This window comes from Peromyscus leucopus, chromosome 7 (assembly GCF_004664715.2).
Source record: "Peromyscus leucopus breed LL Stock chromosome 7, UCI_PerLeu_2.1, whole genome shotgun sequence".
Classification (NCBI taxonomy): Eukaryota; Metazoa; Chordata; class Mammalia; order Rodentia; family Cricetidae; genus Peromyscus; species Peromyscus leucopus.
This window is the reverse complement of record NC_051069.1, coordinates 64,583,074-64,604,292: the sequence shown is the minus strand read 5'-3', so window position 1 is coordinate 64,604,292 and position 21,219 is coordinate 64,583,074. Positions and strand designations below refer to the sequence as shown.

General features: G+C 37.4%; 1 protein-coding gene across 11 annotated transcripts in view; it reads right to left on the bottom strand.

Moving 5' to 3' along the window:
- Window positions 1-21,219, bottom strand: part of Gria4 (glutamate ionotropic receptor AMPA type subunit 4) — a 397,921-nt gene that overhangs the window by 236,135 nt on the left and 140,567 nt on the right. The gene's annotated exons all lie outside the window — the stretch shown is intronic.

Here is a 21,219-nt window from a genome sequence, read left to right as displayed (position 1 = left end):
GGGTCCCCTAAGCCCATCGGGACCACTGCCTGCAGAGCCTGAAGCCAGCCTATAAGTGTCTGTCTGTCTTTCCTGTCTGTGTTCAGTTTCATTTCTGTGGCTAGCCTAAATCAGTGATTATGATCAGGACCAGTTAAGGGGCAGACTGTGATCACAAGGAGCTGAAAGACATTTCAGGCCACATTAGTGGGGGTGGAGAACCCCACATCTGTTTATCTGTAGTAGGGGTGGGGAATCCCAAAACTGTGTGTGGTCAGCTGACACTGTTTCCCTGGGAAAATTGTTTGCCTTTCTGTTGGAATGTCCTGCCTATATAAATGTGTGAATGTGTGAGAAATGTGGCCACATGTATGCATGTTTTATGCCTGGGCTTGTGTGTCTGGTTATGACTCCTACTCCTGTGGACAGCCTTTGGGGCCAGATGGGCAGCAGAAAGGACAGAGGGTCCCTTTGGTTTGTGGTGGTATTGTGCTCCCCAAAATATTGTGCACCCCAATAAACTTATCTGGGGTCAGAGAACAGAACAGCCACTAGATACAGAGGCTAGAAAATGGTGGCACTCAGACCTTTAACCCTAGCCTTCTGGAGGCATGGATCTCTGTGAGTTCAAGGCCATGCTGGAAATAGCCAAGCATGGTGACTCACGCCTTTAATCCCAGGAAGTAATGACAGAAAGCAGAAAGGTATATAAGGCGTGAAAACCAGGAACTAAGCTGGTTAAGCTTTTAAGCTTTTGAGCAACAGTTCAGCTGAGATTCATTCTGGGTGAGGACTCAGAGGCTTCCAGTCTGAGGAGACAGGGTCAGCTGAGGAATTGGCAAGGTGAGACAGCTGTGGCTTGTTCTGTCTCTCTGATCTTCCAGCATTCACCCCAACACCTGGCCTCAGGTTTGATTCGTGCTATACTGGTTGAACTTGGATGGACTAAGAGTGTGTCCCCATTGCGTCCTTGCTCTCTGACTGGAGAACAGGCAGCAGGCAGAGGAACACATTGTTGTGGTGCAGTGCGTCAGGTGGGCAGTAGCTGCAGTGGCCCAAGGACTACTTCAGGGACCCGGGGTGCAGTCTGTGAGCACTACAGTGGTCCAGATGCAGCAGGTTCAGGACCAGGCCCCCCTCACGCTCAGGGAGCTGTGGGGTAGAGACTTTGCAGCATAGCGGCACAGGTGGTCAGGGGGGCCCAAAGGCTGCCATGGGGACAAGGCATGGCTGGGAACCAGGGTTGGCCATGAGCACCACTGGACCCTGACATGGTTGGCAGGTTCTTGGCTGGGCTCCCACGCAGGGAGCTACAGGGTGGAGCAGTATGGAGCAGGTGGGACTTTGGCTAGCTTGGAGCACGTAGCTGGGTCATGGAGTCTCTTCTAGTTGGCTGCTCTGTTGCCATGCTGCACTCCATCTCCCATGCTGGGGGGTGGGGCTCCCAAGACCTGCCCTGGGGCTAAACCTGACCAAGGTTTAGCTCCAAGGGCAGAATGGAATGTCACTGCCTATGGTTGCTAAGCTATGGCGGCTATGTTATAATGCTACAGCCAGGGCTGCCTTGATCACTAAGATCCAATAGTTTCTTCATGTCGGTACAGTGTTATATATATGCATGTATTTCTGTTCTTGTTTAAAATTTTGTAGCTTCACAGTATATTCTAGACTATTGAGGGGAATGACAAGAAAGACTTTGGTAAGAGTTTCTGTGTTTGAAGAAAATAAAAAAAGGAAAAGAAAAGCAGAATCTGTCAGAAGTAAATATCTGAGGGATCAAAAGAATGGACTAAAAGGACATAGAAGGTGGTAGAAGGTCAGAGGGGATGTGAACTATGTTTGTTGTGGTTTCTTATACCTGCAAATACTGAATTTAAAAGTTAATTTTGGTTGGTTTTCATTTTAAAAATAGCTGATGGTGCTTCATTGTAAACTGTTTATGTTAAAAATGGAGATATATGTGTGTGTGTATATGTGGACATATATGTGAGTTGGATTTAACTCTATGTGTAAATGTAAGCAAGCTTTAATTGTATGTATGTGTATGTAACTTGGATCCAACCGTGTGTATGTGTGCAAGTAATTATTGTTTAGAAAAATCATGCTTTCAACAGCAACCACGTGGCTTTCCTCCATCTTTGCTGGTGACCTCATAGGCAGCCACATGGCTAGCAACCATCTTTTACTAAAGGTTATAAAGCTCTATTCAGGTTAACAAAAAGCTAATATAGAGACTTACACCTAAGTACTTATGTCTTTGCCAAGTATTCAACAGCAAGCTTCTACAGAATTTAAAGAGATGGCTACATGTGTTTAATAGAAAAGGTTAAATATAAAATTTGCACCTCAGTGCTTTTATACACATGACAGTACCTTGCTCTGGCAGCTAACCTTTGTAACTTAAGAGTCACCCAGATGATAGTCACCAGAAGCATCCAGCTACAATGAAATGGAGCAGACTGAGATCTAGAAGACAGGCTATATATATATGCTGCCAAGGGTAGGGCCAAAGAAATTATCCAAGCCTCTAAGTAAAAGAACTAAAAGGATTGTGGATGAATTTCAGATGTTGAACTTTGGGATTGTTTGCACTCTGGAGTTTGGTTTTACTTTATACAGACCGTGGTGATGCCATATTTCTCCCTCTAAAAATAAAAAAAAAAGGTGTTTTATTGTTGATAGTGCAAAAAGACATTTGATAGATCTTAACCTTTTTAAGAACAGTTTTTAAAGTATTTAAATTTATAGGTCTATGGGACATTTTAAGTTTATAAAATGCTCTATATTGTTAATATTTGGACTTAAAATAAAAGGTTAAAAATTAGGGTCACAGCCATAAGCACCAAATACTAATCAGAAACTGGGAAGTTCATTTCTTATGATGCAGCAAGACAACGAACTAGGCAAAGGGCTTGGGACAGCTTCTGACTCCATGAATCTTGACCCTTTGGGGTTGAAAAACCTTTTTATAGGGTTAACCTAGGACCACCTATATGTCAGATGTTAGTATTGAGATTCATAACAATGGCAAAACTGCAGTTGTGAAATAGCATTGAGAAAGTTGAGAACCAGTGAGGCTTAAGAATATATGCCTAGCCTCCTTGTCTTTGCTAAATTTGTTAAGCTTAAGTTATAAACTGAGTCATATAAATATTTTATATTGATATTTTGTTTTGGTTTCTTTACTGAACCCATATTTGATACTAGAAGAGCTTCAATTTAAAATCATTGTTTTTAAGGCTAACTATTGTAAGCTATTAGAGAATATAAGTAAATAGTCATTTTATAAATAATCAAGTTCTTTAATTGTAGTCATGTTAAGTACTGATGTAAGTAATTACAGGGATAATTGTATATTTTCATATACTCAGTCCTTTGTATATGTTTTCAGGGTTGAGTTTAAAACAAGTAATTAGAAACAAAGTTTGTCTATTCAGATATACCTGGACAACCTTCACACTTCAGAGGTCTGTAGAATATGGCCTTTAAAATGGTAACCTAAAAGTTATTATATCAGACTCCCAGATCCTAGCAGTAACCCAAGGTCTCCAAAGAAGATCATGTATGGGGCACCACAATGTCTCTGCCTGGATTATGGCAATGCTGACAACAGGGAAAGATACTCCAATGCAACAGTTGCTGCCAGGACCTGGCTCAGACTATGGACATGCAGCACGACACTGGGGAATTTTGCCTAGAGAAAGTAAAGTCAGTTTTCCTGTGTTCCTCTTCCACAGGAAAAACTCTGCCTTATGGGTCTGATTGCCACAGAAGATGCTGCTGCTCTGATACTTGTGCCTCCAATGCTATGAAGACCTGGGTATGGATGGGTCCCTGTCATTTATAGGATTGGAAGTTGCTTGGTCTGCACTCAGATATAATATATCCTTCTCAGATCTCTGATAGTACTGACAGGTAGGCTAGCTACAACTTGGTCAGCTTGGCAGCATCAGACAACCAGATCCATTCATAAGCTATAGCTAACTTGTTAGCTCATTTTAAAGAAAATGTTCTAAGATATAAAAGTTGAAATAAGTCATAAATGTTTAAATATGGGTCTAAGAAAGGTCTGAGGATGTGAAAGCTTATAAGCTTTGAGGCTCTCAGAAAATGATTTAAGATATAAATGCAAGTTGTAAAGAGATAAATAAATGATTTAGAGTATGAGAAATGTTTCAGATTTCTCTCCCCTTCTATGATATAACAGTTCAGAGCTTAACATTTAATAGAGTTCTGATTAAGATGGTAGAGCAATGACTACTTACTGTTCAGTCACAAGCTCAAAAATTTAGATTTATTTTAGTTTTCATCTAAATATACCTAAATATAAACCCAGAAGTGCTTCTCATCAGGCCAAAAATCTCTGTCTAATTTATATCTGGCTCTCTGGAGAGAAGGAAATGTACATGCTTTTAACCCAAATCTGTAGTTCTTATTGGGACTCAAAGGTATGAGTCTATTTCTGCTGTTTTGCAGATACCCATTACCTGCTTTGTCTATGATATGGATTTCAGTACAGCTTGGAAACACTTATATCTAAAACTTTTACATCATTTTGTAAGATAATTCATATAGGCCTCAGAGGATTAAAAGAGTCATAAAACCTTGGATCTACTTCATAGAGGTAGGAAGGACACCAGATAAGTACAGCTTATTGCTAATGAATATTTTCTCTCTCCTGGTCTCAGGACTGCTGCTCTTCCCAGTTACTAGGAATGTGGTCCTAAGGGCTCCAGATAAGTTCATAAATTTTAACTTCTGTTCATAGTTTAAGTTTGTCTCAACAGGTTTCTACTTGGCTGGCAGATACCTCCAAGCTTCAATTGCTGACTACACTGCTCCAGATGATTGTGAGCTCCAGACTTGCTAAAAGCTGATGTGGACAAGCCCAGCCAATGTGATTGTTCCCTGTCTCTGCAGGGTCAGATAGCCATATGCTTCTGACAGATGCCAGATTGCCCAGCCTTTGACTAGCCTTTTAGCCTTTGACTAGCTTTTCATCCTTTTTGGTGCCCTGACAACAGTGCCCCAATGTCATCTAGAAACAGTTTCAGAAGAGAATACATTGTCCCATGTTCCCTGTCCAGAAAATGCTGAAATGCTGAGTTAAAAGGAAACTCCCTGGCATGGAGGCAAGATGGCCAACTATAATGCCCATTGACATACCAGGAAAATAGATTCAGAGTTGTCAATTGATAGATTTATTAACTAAAATGGCTCTGCAATAAGACACTTGACCTTTTTTTGTGCAGAACCAAAGAGGTATTATATAAGATCATAATCTGGCTGTACTCAAAGATCAGAACTATAGAGTCTTAAGAATGGCAATAGGTACAGATGTCACTGTCCTGAAAAAAATCTGTTGGCTAATGGTTCTTAGATCTCAATACCCTTAAACCCCTGGACAGGTAGGACTTATTATTGAGTCCTGTCATTAGTACTTATGAAGGGGAGAATGTGGGGGTCCTGAAAACAGCTTGACCACACAGCTGTCATGACAGGCTTAGAGGCCGAGACACAGCTTCTGGCAGGCAACACCTGGACCCAGGAAAAGCCATAAGCTAACCCCACCCAGTGGGTCCTGCATCTAAGAGGAACTATCTGACATTCCAAACATTTCCTATATCCCTAGAAAAATGTCACCCAATGTCCTGAACCCTGGAAATCCTCTCACCTCAACCTCTACTATGATAAAAGCCCCACCCTGACTGGGATCTGGGCTCTCAGCTCTCACTGCTGCATAGGACAGAGAGTCCAAGTGCTGATCTTGGAAATAAAGGCTCTTTGCTTTTACATATGGGATTCGGTCTCTGTGGTGGTCTTTTGGGTGGTACCCAAGATCTGGACATAACAGAACACAGGAAAAGTGTGCATTTATCATACAGTCAACTGTGATTTCTTAAGTTTGTGATGACAGCCAAGCCTTGCATGAAGCTGGTTTGAATTAAAACCCCAAATTAAGAAGCCAATTTGAATTAAAGAGAAAATTGATTAAAATAAGTAATATATGACCCTCTAAAACATCTCAAACCCTATGCTCCAAGCTTTTAAGAATGACAGATAATTTTTTTTCTGTATTTATTCTTGCCTAAAAACTTTAACAATATACTTTGACATTTTTTTTTAATAGGAATTGAAGAAATAATCACCTGCTTCCTAAGCTATGTGCTCACTGCATCTGTTCTTGGACTGCATTTGATAAACAAATTGTTAACTTTTATTTATAACTTTACTCTGTATTAATTTCATCTTTTGTCACAACCCTGAAGTCTGCTTGAATCATATTTGAAAATAGAAACTGGTTTTTAGAGGAAAATCATTTTTTAGGGCAGATAAGCAATTGAGTGAACCAGGAGCAACTGTGTAGCTATAACCCTAAAATAATCACCCATAATCTTGAGCCAGGCCTTTCTGGGAGAAAGAGAATATCCCTTTTGCATTGCTGTAAAGTGAGGAAGACTGATTTACGGAACAAACTTAGACGACTTTTTATCATCTACACTTTAAAAGACACAGAACTATAGTCATTGGGAGACATTAATCTCTCTCTCTCTCCTCCTCCTCCTCCCTCCCTCCCTCCCTCCCCCTCCCTCCCCCCCTCTCTGTGCATACAGTAAAACAAGACTGCATGTATGGATAAGATTCCCTAAAATGAAAGTTGCAGATGGCTATGAGATAATTGCTATGTGGGTACTGAAAATTGAAACTGTAAGACCATTAAGTGCTCTTAACTGAGTTATCCTTTGACTCTCAATAAAATGAAGAAATTTTTATTAAAATGTTAAAATTTCTAGAAATATATACTAGCATCTTTATCTGTATCATATAATTTCTGAGATTTTGGAATAAATCTAGGAGGTTTATTTTATTTGTATTTATTTTTTTAACTTAAAGTCAGGGATAAAAAATAAATGTAACAGGAGAGTATAAAAATGAGCAGAAAGTAGATGTTGATCATCTTTAAATGACATGCATGAGATATTTTTGAAAACATTCAATGACAACATATAAACTTACCATCCTATGAAGAAACATGAAACAAAAAGCTGCCTTTTTAGATATCAGTTTCTATGTACAGTTATAGTTTAAATAATTCTATTATTAAACAGCACAGTAAAAGTTATAGAGAATAAGATACCTCAGTTGATCTAAAGCTAAGATATAAGATGTTTAGATTCCACACAACAGATACCACTTCAACAGCTACTGGAGCAGTTTGTGGGGAAATCTATTGAGGAAGTTCACCCATCTGTAATTCTGTATGCCCTAGGAACTAAGATTAACCCTTGGAACACATTAACCATTCTCAAAGGAGTGTTTGGGGAGTGTGATTGACCTGCATTTTCTTGTAAGACACAGGGTTTCATACTGAAAGCACTGGCATCTTAGGTTTCCATAGAATTCAATTTTCATAACTTCAATGATCCAGTAATTCATTTTATGAACCAGGTGCCAACCTCATGGATGTCCCTCCAACACTCTGGATGCATTTATGTGAATGGTACAGTCTGAGCTTAACTCATTTCCTTCATGTGTTCTTGTTTTCACACAAGTTTTAGGGTGACTTTCAATCTTCACTTAATTAAAGATCTGACTCAATTCACTTTTTTAGTTTGTTTAATTTTGCTTTTGGGTTCTAGCTATTGAACCCAGATTTTACACTTAGGTTAATCATGTATTCTACAACTGAACTACATCCCCAGTCCATGGTTCAAATAACCTTTATTTTACTCTATGGAAAAAAATGTTTATATTATGGTCTAATTTACATAATATATTTTACAAGTTATCTCATTAGTGATTAGCATTAGAATTCAAGTCTTCAACTCCAGCTTTCCATTTTGCTACTGAACCTCCATACAGACTTTAAAAACTATTCAGAAAAAGGAGGAAGAGTATTTTTCCCACAGCATTTCTTCAGGAACTCCAGGAGTTCCCCAGAGGGACTGATGCTGCATGGGAACCATGGGGAGCTAGAATATGGTAATACTCTCTTCTGTCCTTATATCCTAAAAAAAAAAAAAAAAAAAAAAAAAAAAAAAAAAAAAAAAAAAAAAAAAAAAAAAAAAAAAATGAAGGAGCACTCCAAAAAATGAAGGAGCACTCCAGCATTCTTCTATGCACAATATAAGCTCCTTTTGTAAGAAGTTAATTACTGAATAGAGTTTTAAACTAAGGAACTTTGCAGAAGCCCCCCTACCACTTACCCCTTCCATACATTTTCAGTGCAAGCTCATGACTTCCCGCTGCTCTGGTTCTTACCATATTACTTAGCTTATTTCAGTATAATTTACTACCAACTTCATAACTTCCTATTTTTAATCATGTTCTTCTGTTTCTATTCATTTTCATCATGATATATAATCCAATTTTTTCATACCTTTCTGCCATTCTGCATCTATTACTCCTACTTTGAAAATATACTAAATATATACTGATTAACATTTGCTTGTGGATGAATTCTGTCATCCATGTACCTTTGCAAATTTCTGTTTATAGTGTTATTCTTTTGAACATTACCCCCCCCCCCCATTTTAATCTAGAGCCCTGGCTTGGCAGGTGAGGATTATTGTGTCTTCAATGTGTAAGAATAGGCTATCAGTCAAATGTTCAATTTTATTATCTTCATGTGAAACCCTAAAAAATGTAATGTTTGGTCCAATGGATTCAAATTTAATAGCTAAGTCCATTCCATATTTATTATAAATTTAGCTTCGGAAACACTAAATCAAAATTTTGCTTGGTTATCTCTCATACCATCTGCTCTTGATTAGCATACAAATAAGTATTCAAACCTTATACATAAAAGGACATAAATGCAGCATAATTTAATAGAGTAAAGTAAGCTTAATAAAATATGTTCTGAATAGTGAAAAAGAAAAGTGAATTTTAACTTTTAATATAAAATAACAAACAATAATTATTGCATAGTCACTGAGTAGAGGTGATGATAAAAGATTGACAGATATTTTGTGATATCTAATTATAAAAAAACACTAATTAGAATGATGTTTTCAATGAAATAAAGCAATTATAATTTTAAGTGCACATTCTGTATTTTGCTTCACTAATGAGATAACTTGAATCATGTATCATGTATTATGTAAATTAGAGCATAATATAAGCACATGGTGATGATCCATTCACCTTATACGTGATGGTATGAGTGAATTAAACATGTCTTCTTATCAGGTAGTTGCCCAATTTAATTCCACATGCATATTCCCTATGATAAACTAAATCAAATTATGGCATAATTTTTGATTAATTGTAGCCTTGTATCATATCCAAGTAAAGTGACATGGTCTTAGCTCAGTGTGTTGCAAGTTAGAAAATGTGTATTGACTGACACCCACAGCAGTCAATGAAGTTGTTCTTTTTCATAGTTATTACCCTTCTCTTTCATCTTCAATTTTTCTTTTTAAAGAGCTTTTTCTGAATATATTTGATGCCCAACTTTATTAAGGCAAAGAACTTCTGCACTTCATTGCTTCTATGTTCTCACTAACTGCTCATAGTCTCCTCGGTGGGGGACTTTTCTTCTCATATAATTTCCAATTCATCATCTCATGCTTCTTCATCTCCTAAATCTTCATTGCTGATCACTCAATTTTCACTTCTATTTTGGTGGAATCCTCTGCTGTGTTTTGACATGTTTAGATGCATCTTTCAAATGCTTCCCTTGCCTTGCTTTCTAACACCATAGCCCTGACCTTCCTTTGTTACTGGACATGTCTTGGCACCCATTTCTTTAAATTTGGTACCTGTTTATATTCTTCATCTTATACTCACCACTTTTCTCAAAACACAAATAAAGTCATTTAATCCTGGGACTTTAAATGTCATATGTTATAGTATGAATATCAAATGTCCCCCAGAGGCTCATATGTTTGAACATTTGCTCCTCAGATGGTGGTGCCATTTGGGAAGATTATAGTACCTTCAGGAGGTAGGGCCTTGATGGAGGAAATGGGTCACTAGGGGCAGGCTGTGAAGTCTAATGGCCAGACTCACTTCCTCTTCTCATTGCTTCTTAAGTGCAGGTGTAATGTGACCCATGTCTCTTGCTCCTGCCTTCATGCTTTCCCCAACACAGTGGATTGTAAACACTGATCTGTAAACTGAAATGAACACTTTCTCCCACAAGTTACTTCTTGTCAATATTTTTCTACAGTATTGACTGTAAAAACTGACAATATGACCACTCCATGTTATGGTTAAGAAGAAGGTCTTTATTGTAGATATGAGGTATCTGGAAGAGTCCAGAGCAGAGAGAGAGAAATTAGTAGTCTGAACATGGCCAGCTACTAGACTTGACTATGAGAAAAGCAAGAGCAGAGCAGAGAGACAGAAAGGGGCACGGGGAGAGCAAGAGATGAAGATAGAGTGTGGGCAAAAGACAGGGCATAACATAGGACCAGGGGGGAACACAGCAGAAACAACAGGGTTAGAAGGAGAAGTAAGTAGCCTGTGAGCTTTAGCATGGGAGAAGAGGTGAGAAGAGCAGCAAAGAGCTAGGTTACTGTCTTGGATTATGAAGTGCATACTTGTGAAACTGAGGGAGCCTGGAGGTCAGCATGCACTTTGGTATGCTAATTGGTACCACAGGTAGCCATTTTCCCCTTTTGCCAGTGATAAGGAAAATGGTTTCTTTTAGTAGGGAGGAACTAACTTCACAAGTTCCTGAATAATACTGGCTTTTGTCTAATGACCAGTATTTGGGAAAATGGAGTTTCCTTGGAACCTGACACTTACAAAAGTAATGTAATGTCTATGTGCAATTGCCCCATCTTCCAATTATACCATCTACTTCAAATCTACTATTTTGTCTGAAGATCTGTATGTCTGTCCTTTTCACAACTTTTATGACACAGGGATTTAGTCCAGATTCCTTTCACAGCAATTCCTTTTACAAGTACTTTATCATCTCCACATTTAGAACTGTAGTTTTTTTTTTTTTTTCTCTTTCTGATGAACCTGGAAGCCTGGGTAATATGAAGAGTCTACAAAGAAAAGAACCAAACCCCTCTTCCTCAGTCATAGCTAAGTTCCAATCACCACTATATCAGTAGGAATAATGTTACAAATTATTAATCAATAATATTATAAATTATTAAGTACTGTTATTTAACTGTCTGTTAAATATAGTTAAATATGTTAAGTATCTATAATATATATAGTATAGATATTATATTTATAATCTATAATATGCCTAATTACATCTTGAATTAAATATAAAAGGACAAGCAAAGCAAATCATTGAAACTATTATAATCCATTGTGATTGGAATCTTCCATTATATTAAAAAGTGACAAGAAAAATCTTTGCATATATGTGTTGTTATCTAGAGAGATCCAGAGGCCCTTAAAATAATAGGATGTCACCCTTGCCATTGGCTGCCCACCAGAAGTAAATGGTAAGACCCTGCTACCAAAGACACTACTTGCATTAGTTGCAGCTTATGGAAAAATGAAGCTGTTCCTAAACTGCAGGTTTCTTCCTTGCTGATGATCTGCTCTGGATGTGCTGAGCATTTGAACCTAAGGTCATCCATGTTCTTGCTTTCCAGTATGACAGTTGCACACTTGTTTATTCAATTTAAACCATTTGTAGCCTCTTTCACACATTTCTATCATCTAGTCCTTGGCAATTTGACAATACCTTATATGTAGTTTAAATCATTGCTTCAATTTTAGTAGAGCTCTACCGGTGGTAATAATGTAAAGAAGCCCCTCTGACAGAAAAAAAAATGCTCCATAGTAATCTTGTACTTATTCCTGTCAATTGCTTTTTGTGCTTTATTTGGTATGTATGTGGTGATAGTGTATTCATATGGGTCTCTGAATCTTTGCCCCTGGGCTTTTAGAAAAAAACTATGGTATAAATTTGAGCACAAAACTCAGATGAAAGTTGAATAATATACAAAAATTCTCAGTGGAAACAATTTCTTGTTTGTCCCATGTAGCATTTAAAGCAGGCAAAAAGCTTCTAAGTTAACTCTGAGTCAAGAATACAGGTTTTTTTGCTATGCATTCTATGCCATTTGCACTACAACCTTCACAAATTCTTTCTGGTACAGTGATTTCATCTTTAAATTCATGTCAGTTATTGGTACAGTGCCTCAAAAAAGCAAATATTCATTAAGCCTCTGTAAGGAGCTACAGCACCTGTTCCTGTTTATTCTTGGTTACTGGTTACTAGTTCTCTGTTCCTGGGATAACTTATTTTTTATGGAAATTTACCATGCCATTAAAATATTTCTCTAATTTTCATTTAAAAAATTTTTTAAATATATTTTATTTTCTGTGTGTGAATATTTGACCTGCATGTATGTGTGCCAGGTGTGTGCCTGACAGATGTCAGAAGATGGTAGCAGAAGGAACGAGAGTTCAAGATGGTTGTGAGTCACCATGGAGATGCTGGGAATAAACCTGGGTCCTCTATGGGAGCAACAAGTGCTTATAACTCATAATCCATCTCTCCAGATAGCTTCTAATTTGTTTGTGTGTGCATTCAAGTATACATGTGTGGGAGCCTGTTTTCAGATTCCTAGTGCCTTTACCCAGCAGGTCTGTATAGAGAGAATGATTGGACCATGGGCCTGAGTGCAGGTATCTGAGATGGTCTGCACTTGGCTGTGCTGGGGGGAGGTCTTTTGCTCCACCCCTTGGCATTTCTATAAATACCCTAGGGCAGAGACAGTCTGGGCCCATTGGAATAGGTTCCAGGTCCTCTTGAGGCTATCTTGTAATTTCTATCTGTTTATCTCCACGATCTAAATCCTTCTATTATTTCCTGCTGCTCTCCCTCAAGAAAACTCTGGGGAACTGTGGGGTTGGTGGGTAGCCACCTCACATACATGTGTATGCCAGTGTGCATGCAAGTGTATGAGAAAGAATATTAAGGCTACAAGGTAACATTAGGTATCTACCTCAATCACTCTTCATCATGTCTTTTCAGACAGAATCTCTCAGTAATTGGAACTATTGGTTAATTATATTGGCTGGTCAATGAGCTCCATGGATCCAACCATATCTCCTTTTTAAATGAGTGTTGGGGATCCAAATTCAGATCCTCATGATTGTAGAACAAACATTTAACTGAGTCACCACCCCAGACCCCCAACAAATACCATTTTAAAAATCAAACATGAAGGCTGCAGATACAGCTCAGTGTTTAAGAACATATAGACTTTGCTCTTTCAGTGGACCCTGAGTTTGATTCCCAGCATCCACATTGGGCCACACATAACATACTGTAACTCTAGCTCCAAAAGATATTATGTTTTCCTGTGGTGATATTTTATTTGTGCTCTAAAAAATAAAGCTTGCCTGGGGATCTATGGAAAAAGTCAGCCACTATATTAAACATAGCAGTCAGGCAGTGGTAGAACACACCTTTAATTCTAACATTCTCAAGGCAGAGTCTTCTGGATCCCTGTGAGTTCAAGGCCACACAGGGAAGAGAGCCAGGCGTGGTAGCACATACCTTTAATTCCAGCACTAGTTAACCATAGTGGTCTGGAGGTCTGTATAGACATACAGGAAGTGATAGAGCTGGGCAGAAAGAGGAATTGATGTAGTTGGGCAGAGAGAAGAAGTAAGATGGCAGGGCATAGAAAGGTATATAGGTATGAGTATACAGGAAGTAGCTCTTGCTTGGGCTGAGGATTTCCTAGTGGTAAGAACTTGTGGCTGGCTTGTTCTTTCCCTCTGATCTTTCAGCTTTCATCTCAGTATCTGGCTCTGGGTGTTTTTTATTAATGAGACCATCTAGCAATTGTGTTACAGTTTCCTCTAGCCTCAGTGAACACAATACTCACATGAATAATCCCCTTCATAATCACATAATTAAAAATAAAATTAAAATCTTTTAAAAATGAACTGTTTTTAAATTGTTCTCAGTAAATCTATTTATGCTACAGAAACAGGAATTTCTTGAAGTCTTTGTAACCTATGGTTCTAGGACACTATGGCCTAATATAACAACTTCAATACATTTCTTTCGGTGAAGGATCTAAAAGAAAACATTTAAAATAAGTTTCCTATGGATTGTTCATCATAATGACATAAACATTCAATATGCCATTCAGTTCCACTGATCCTCTTAACATAAGTAAATCCCCTCCTTTATGTTGTTAAACTTTGTGAGTTTCTAAAAGGAAGAATTTCTTTAGCGATGAGCATTATAATTTTTGATGCTGTCTATCTTTAGACATCCTCATGCATTTCTCGATAATTTTACATTCTGAGTGATACATTTTCTGAAATAAGAAGTGAATGAATAAACCAAAATACTATCAAGGAGAGTGTAATTTTATGTCATACCTCATCATTCTCCTAGAGATTTTACTATTTCATCACTATTATATTGAAATAAAATTACTTTATTAGTTACAGACTCTGTGAATACTATTATGATTAAACATTACAAGTAGCAAACATATCTCATAAATGTTTACAAACAGTTAAGAGTATTTTCAAAAATGATGTACTTTTAAGAAAAAATTCTGCCTATTAATATGGGGGGTATATTAAGCTTAGCTACCAGAAATAGAACCTATTAAATAAAACATGTATAGGAAAGAGATAATCAGCTACTTGAGGTGATGCAGGTAAGCTGATAACAGAAGTTACAGTGTATTTACAACCCTAAGAACATGAGAGTGAGACAATATGCTCATGAGCTTAGGCCACAGTCCAACTGAATCTAGACCAGAATGCAGGCCTTTGCATAGGTTGAATTCCTGGGACATCTTCCTCATTGCTATGTTATGACAGATCACCTCATATTAATGGCGTTTACCACATACTAAAAGTCTCTGCACCACAAATAAGAGTTCTTACAAAGACTTTAAATTCCTAGCATTGTGTAGGATTGGAGGTTCGGGTCTGTAAGTGTTGTGTTCCCTCCCTGGTGTGGAGTCATTGCTGTAAACATGGTGTATGACTTGTGCTCATTTTTTCTTCACCTTTTACCTTATGGCCTTAACAATGTGGATAGAAACCCAAGAGCTAAATATATCCCGTCACTTTGATGGCTTTGGAAAATTGTTATTTGTTACACCTGTGAAATTCTAAAGCATTGAATAATCTTTATAGTTCTTGTTGCCATCAAAAGGGATTTGGATAAATAGAAAGAAACTAAACTTAACAGTGTGCAGTATCTAGTTTTAACTATGTATAAGAGAGAAAAGTATTAAAAAGACAACAACAATGTTTGTGAGGGATGAAGGGCTGGGGAAATAATATACATGTATATAAAATCTAACAAGAATATCAATAATTATGTGTACTAACAGCTATAGATTTAAAATTTAAAACAAGTAAGCTTAAAGCTAGAGCACAAAATTACAATTTCTTTTATAAAGATATTTGTATATTGCAAAGGGCCATTGTGCATATTTCTTCATTGATTATGATTATTATTGACACTATTAGTGCCTGGTTTATTTCTATAACTGTGAAACTTTTTGAATAAAATCCAGTCAGTATAGCATTAGTACTAATAAGTGGCTCACAGCCTGGGGGACAAGATAGAGATGTGAAATCATACTCCAAGACATGAAGATAACCATAGAGATAGACAAGGAAAATTAGGAAGCATAGAAGAGAAATGTTTGCCTCAGGATAGGCTTGATACCTGTCTTTGGAACTGGGGTCAAAGAGTCATGACTGAAGACAGGGAGGCCAAAAAGTAGAATAGTGTATCATACAAAGAAAGACATAAGAAAATGGCAAACTGGAGGAAATGTAATCAGCATTTTGGAGATTGTTCCTGGGAGATATGTAGGAGTTAGACAGACAGAACTCAGTGGATTATTGGATAGGATGAATGAATAAGGAGCACAACAAGAGGAAAGGTCAAACCATTATTTTTGCTACTTATTTTGAGTGAATGAATAGAGAGCAATCACATGACCTTGGATGACAGCTTGAAAAATATTTTGCTTTGTTATTATAGGAGAAGTATAGTTTCATAAAGAAAACAATGGTTCTATTGTGGACATGTTTAATTTAATGTGCCAAGTTTCTTTCTTTTTCTTTTTTTTTTTTTTGGTTTTTTGAGACAGGATTTCTCTGTGTAGCTTTGCGCCTTTCCTGGAACTCACTTGGTAGCCCAGGCTGGCCTCGAACTCACAGAGATCCGCCTGGCTCTGCCTCCTAAGTGCTGGGATTAAAGGCATGCACCACCACCGCCCGGCTTAAAGACTGTTTCATCTGCTTTTTTTTTTTTTTTTTAACTTTTCTTTTTTTTTTTTTTTTTAACTTTTCTTTTTTTTTTTTTGAGCTGAGGATCGAACCCAGGGCCTTGTGCTTGCTAGGCAAGTGCTCTACCACTGAGCTAAATCCCCAACCCTAATGTGCCAAGTTTCAAGTAGGTGACTGCACATAAGAATGTGAAATTAGGGACTGTAATGAATAAGAATGAGCAGATTCAACGTATAGCATTTAAAGGAAGTGATTGTGAAGGACAGTATGAGATTCAGGAAGAATATTCAAAGACATGTCTGATGCGAGGATAGTGGAATGAAATCATTTCAAAACAAGAGGAGAACATGAGACTTAGAAAGGACAGTGTTTCAGAGAGTGAAAGGACAGCAGCTCGATTGCTATAAATAAAGATTTTGCAGATCCACATCTAAGGATTTCCTTTTAGAGGTCCTTGAGCTGCGCTTGCAGTGTTTAGAAAGTTTCTTTTGATGTAATGCTATTTAAAAGACCACAAGCATATGCTGGATCATCTGGATGATGGACTGAAATAGTGATATTCTGTGGGAGGTCAGTGCATGTATTACACTCAAAACTGCTTCCTAGATTCTAGAAATATTATTCAAATGCATGGACACAAATGGCTGAATTATAACACCTTGGCTTGAAAATGGAGTCATGGTATTAGTACCTGATATACAAACACACACATGAACACCCATATCACATGCATGCATATACATACATGCAAACACACACAAAACTATCACTAAATCAATGAAAAAGCTTGTTTTGGTGGTACACACCTGTAATTCCAGCACTATCAAAAGTGAGGCAGGAGCCAACTCTGTCATGAAAAACAGACATCGGAAAGAAGAATTTCAGCATGAGAAGGAAGTGGATAAGAGAGGAGGATGAGGGAGAAACATGACCCAAATCCATTACATACATAAATGAAATTGTTAAGGAAAAACAAAACAAAATGAAGTGAACTCTTAAAGAACAAAAAGTCCCCAAACAAGCAAACAAAAATATCTATATGGTTTGCAAACATGCACACCCTCTTGTAAACCTTACATGTACACAATAAAAAGAAAATTCAAAACAATGAAATGAAAGATTGAATGAATATGGAAAGGTGACAAGATATGAAACTGCCACACAGCAGTTGTGTGTATTTCCACATATGTACAGTCTAAGTATTTCTGCCAGGCACAGCATGAAGAATTTGAGCAAAGGGAATCCATGTGAGGAATTGGAATGCTGAAGTTCACCACTACTCTCAAACACAGTCTTCCCTTGGATGCCCCCCCCCCAACTCTCCTGGGTTCCTTCTAATTTGAGAGCTGACCTTAAGTTTTCTTTCTTTTTATGTCCCTATCTAACCAGGTTACAAATAGAAAAACAACATGCCATCATACACATACTTACATTTGTTAGATAGCTTCATTGTTTTTTATAAGCCACACTCAAGTTTCCAAAGGTTAATGACTGACAATTTGTTATTTTCTTCCATATGAGGGTCAGATTAAAACATCAGTAGTTTACTTGAAATCTCCCTTTGGTTATTTATTTGGGACCAAACCCACAGGTCAGTGGATGGGCACATAGAGGTCTTCACCTCCTCCGTAGCACAATTCTCTCTTTTATTCCATTTCAGTCAAAAGAAGAAAGATCTGCTAAAACATTCTTAGTTCTTAGTTTTCTTCTCTTCTATCATGCAGGTCATGAGCCAACCTTGCCAGTTATGCACTGAAATATCTAAAATATTATCTATCTCCATTTTTTCTCTATAACAATGTTGCCATTGTGTTGCCCAATTGGCCATGAAAGTCTCCTAGAGCAAGCTTCCTATTTATTCCCCCTCAGTGACTGCCTGTATAACAATGGACATAAGTAAGATTGCCTTTCATGCCTACTTAAAATGTCTGTTACTTTTTGCTATGTTTACAGTAGATAAGACAGGAGGATATAGTCTTCTCTTTCTGTAATTTCTTTTTCATTTTATTTGGCGTGCTACACCAGCTGTTCTTACATTTCTCATGTCAAGACTAGTCTCTATAATTTTAAATTTTTTATATTTGATTTATTCAATTTTCATTTATTATTTATTTTCTTGTTTTGAGATTATAATTTAATTATGACATTAATTTCTTTACTCCTCCAAACCCTTCCATATATCCCTCCCTACTCTCCTTCAAATTCACAGCCCCTCTTTTTTACAATTGTTATTACACACACACACACACACACACACACACACACACACACACACACACACACACACATATCCTCTCTATTCTATGTCAGCTGCACAGAGCCTCTCTTTGATTCTGTATGCCATAGGCTTTGCCAGTTCTACCCAATCACACAAATTTGACTTTATTTTCTTTGTAGCTCTCCCTATCCTTTGAAAGAAGCATTAAGTTGAGTGTTTGGTTCTCTGTTGTGTACTCATCTCTAAGCTTGACAGTCCAAACACTCAATATTTGTTGGATTAATAAAATCAAGATTTCTGGCGAAGTAAATCAAGAAAGAAGAGAGAGTAGAAGAATGTGGACTGACTGGCTCACAGCTATAAACAAACAAACAAACTTCCTTTGGTCCATAAGTTTGATTCTGTCACCTGATTTTCATTTCATCAGTCTCCGACAGTCTTTGGAGGCCCTTATGTGTGTTTCCCCTCCCTTTCGACTGTGCATCAACTCATTACTAGTATTTAATTAAAGCTTAATTTCTATGTTAATTTCTATGACATAAGTCATAGAAATCTAACAAATCCTTCCGAGTAAAACAATTGTGATCATTACTCTTCATGGACTGGTTAACAATTTAAACTCAGGTAATGAGACAATCTTCTTTACAACTGACAGGAACAGGATGCATAATATATATGTATGTGTATACATTTAATCAGGGAAACATTATTCTCTTATTTTAATACTCATTATTTTCACTAATGGATATGATGATGCTGTTGGCATCCAGACTAGAGCAGACTAGAGCAGAGTATCAAATGGTACTAATTTCAGGACTTGAAGTCCCCCTAACCCCTGTAGCAATCTCTTGCCCTTAGATGGCCCTGGCTATTTCTGTTCACTCTGTATTTACCTAGTTATACCTAGTAACTTTAAAAGTCTTGCTATCTATCTTTTCAAACAGATTTCTATCAACCGTAATGCGTCTTTGTTTGTCCTACCAGCTAGCTCCCAAATAACGACATGGAGACTTCTTATTAATTATGAAAGTTCAGCCTGTAGCTTGCACTTGTTCCTCACTAGTTTTTATAAGAACACATTTGTATTAATCTATACGCTGCCACATGGCTCCTGGCTGTTACCTCCTCCTACATGTCTTGCTTGTTCTTTGTCTTCTGGCACCTTTCTCCCCTCCCCCATTTCTTGCTTGCCTCAATTCCTCCTCCTCCTCTACTTCTACTTTTTGCCTGGAAGTCCTGCCTATACCTTCTGCCTAGCTTTTACTATACAAATTAGAGCAATGCATTTTCACGCAGTGTAAAAAATATCCCACAATAATCAACTATGTGGATAAAACTAAGTTTTCTTAAAATGCTAACAGAATATTTCAAAACTTCACAAAGTCAGGCTATATCAATTCAGCAATCTTCTTTCTTCCTCTGATTTACTTTTTTGATGTTCAAATGACAAGCTCTTCATGTTCCAATTTGAAAAAGTCTCAATCAAATGGTAGAAAAAGCATGCTGGGCCAAAATTCATTAATTTATGCCTTAAGGCATTATCATAGATAATTTATTAATATGTAAATGCTATTTTTTGGATTGGTGAGTTTGTTATAGTACAGAAAGACTGAATTAATCATCAACAGCAAGTTGAAATGCAAATTTCACAAAATTATTTCACTTTAATTATACCACAATTACCGACTTTCAGTCCTGGAAGCTGCTCTGGACAGTGCCATTGGAGATCAGGGATGCAATCATGAGCCTGTACTTGAACGGCCTTGCTTATAATTCCCTTCCAGTTTTATGACATCTCAGCCAGAAAGAACATTTCATGTCTAAATTAAGCTAATTGAGAGCTCTGTAAAAATATACAGGCTTGTTTGCACATTTCTTTCTAGAGTCAGACTATCATAATGGAGACACATGGCTCATTTTGCTTCTGAGGACCCTAAAGGAAAGAGCAGAAGGCTCTTTGAAGCACTCAGAATGAGCAGCAATATTCCATTCAGGGTAAAGATGATTTCCTTGGCAGTTATTTGGAAGCTGCAAAGATTATATCATTCTTTTATACTGCTAATATATAGCGATAAAGGTGCCAAAAAGGAGGCCTTGGCAGCAGGGAATATGAGAGGAGATGAAGGAACCAGATTCTAACATGTATCTAAATCAAAACAGGAGTGCTTGCTTCAAGTAAGTTCCCTGTCACTGCTGTGAAAAGTACCATGCAGGACACTGAGGCACCAGTGATTTTCTCTGCTTATCATTCAAGCCTTTAGAATGTGTTTTCACCTTCTAGTGACTTGCTAATGGAAGCTTTTAATTATCACTGTATTTTATGCTATGTGACGCAATTCCATAATCACAGCAAGATTCTTTTCATGCTAGCCAAAGACTTTTTCAAGTATATAAATAATATGTGAAAGCCTTTCTCCCTCAGAAAGGACACATCTGTCTTTCTAAAATCATTGAAATGCATTTTGTAAGTGGATGACTTCAATCAAAAGTGGAGTAGAATAATATTTGGGCAGATATTTGAGTGTGTTGTGGAAACTGTTTTCTAATGAATGTGACACTTCTGGGAAAGTGTCATCGCTTATTTTGTATTCAGCATTGCTCCACTCCTGTTCAGTGTCTGTTCATAGCACTAGATATAGCTGTGCCTGTTTTAGTTGTGGTTCTACTCTTCAGTGTTTAATGTAAGATTTGGCCCAGAGTTGATGATCAACAAATACAAAATGAGTAACTGAAATGATGGAGGCACAGAAGAGGTCATGTGTGAAAGATTTTTGAGATTCATGAAGATACTGGGCTTAATTAATTCACTG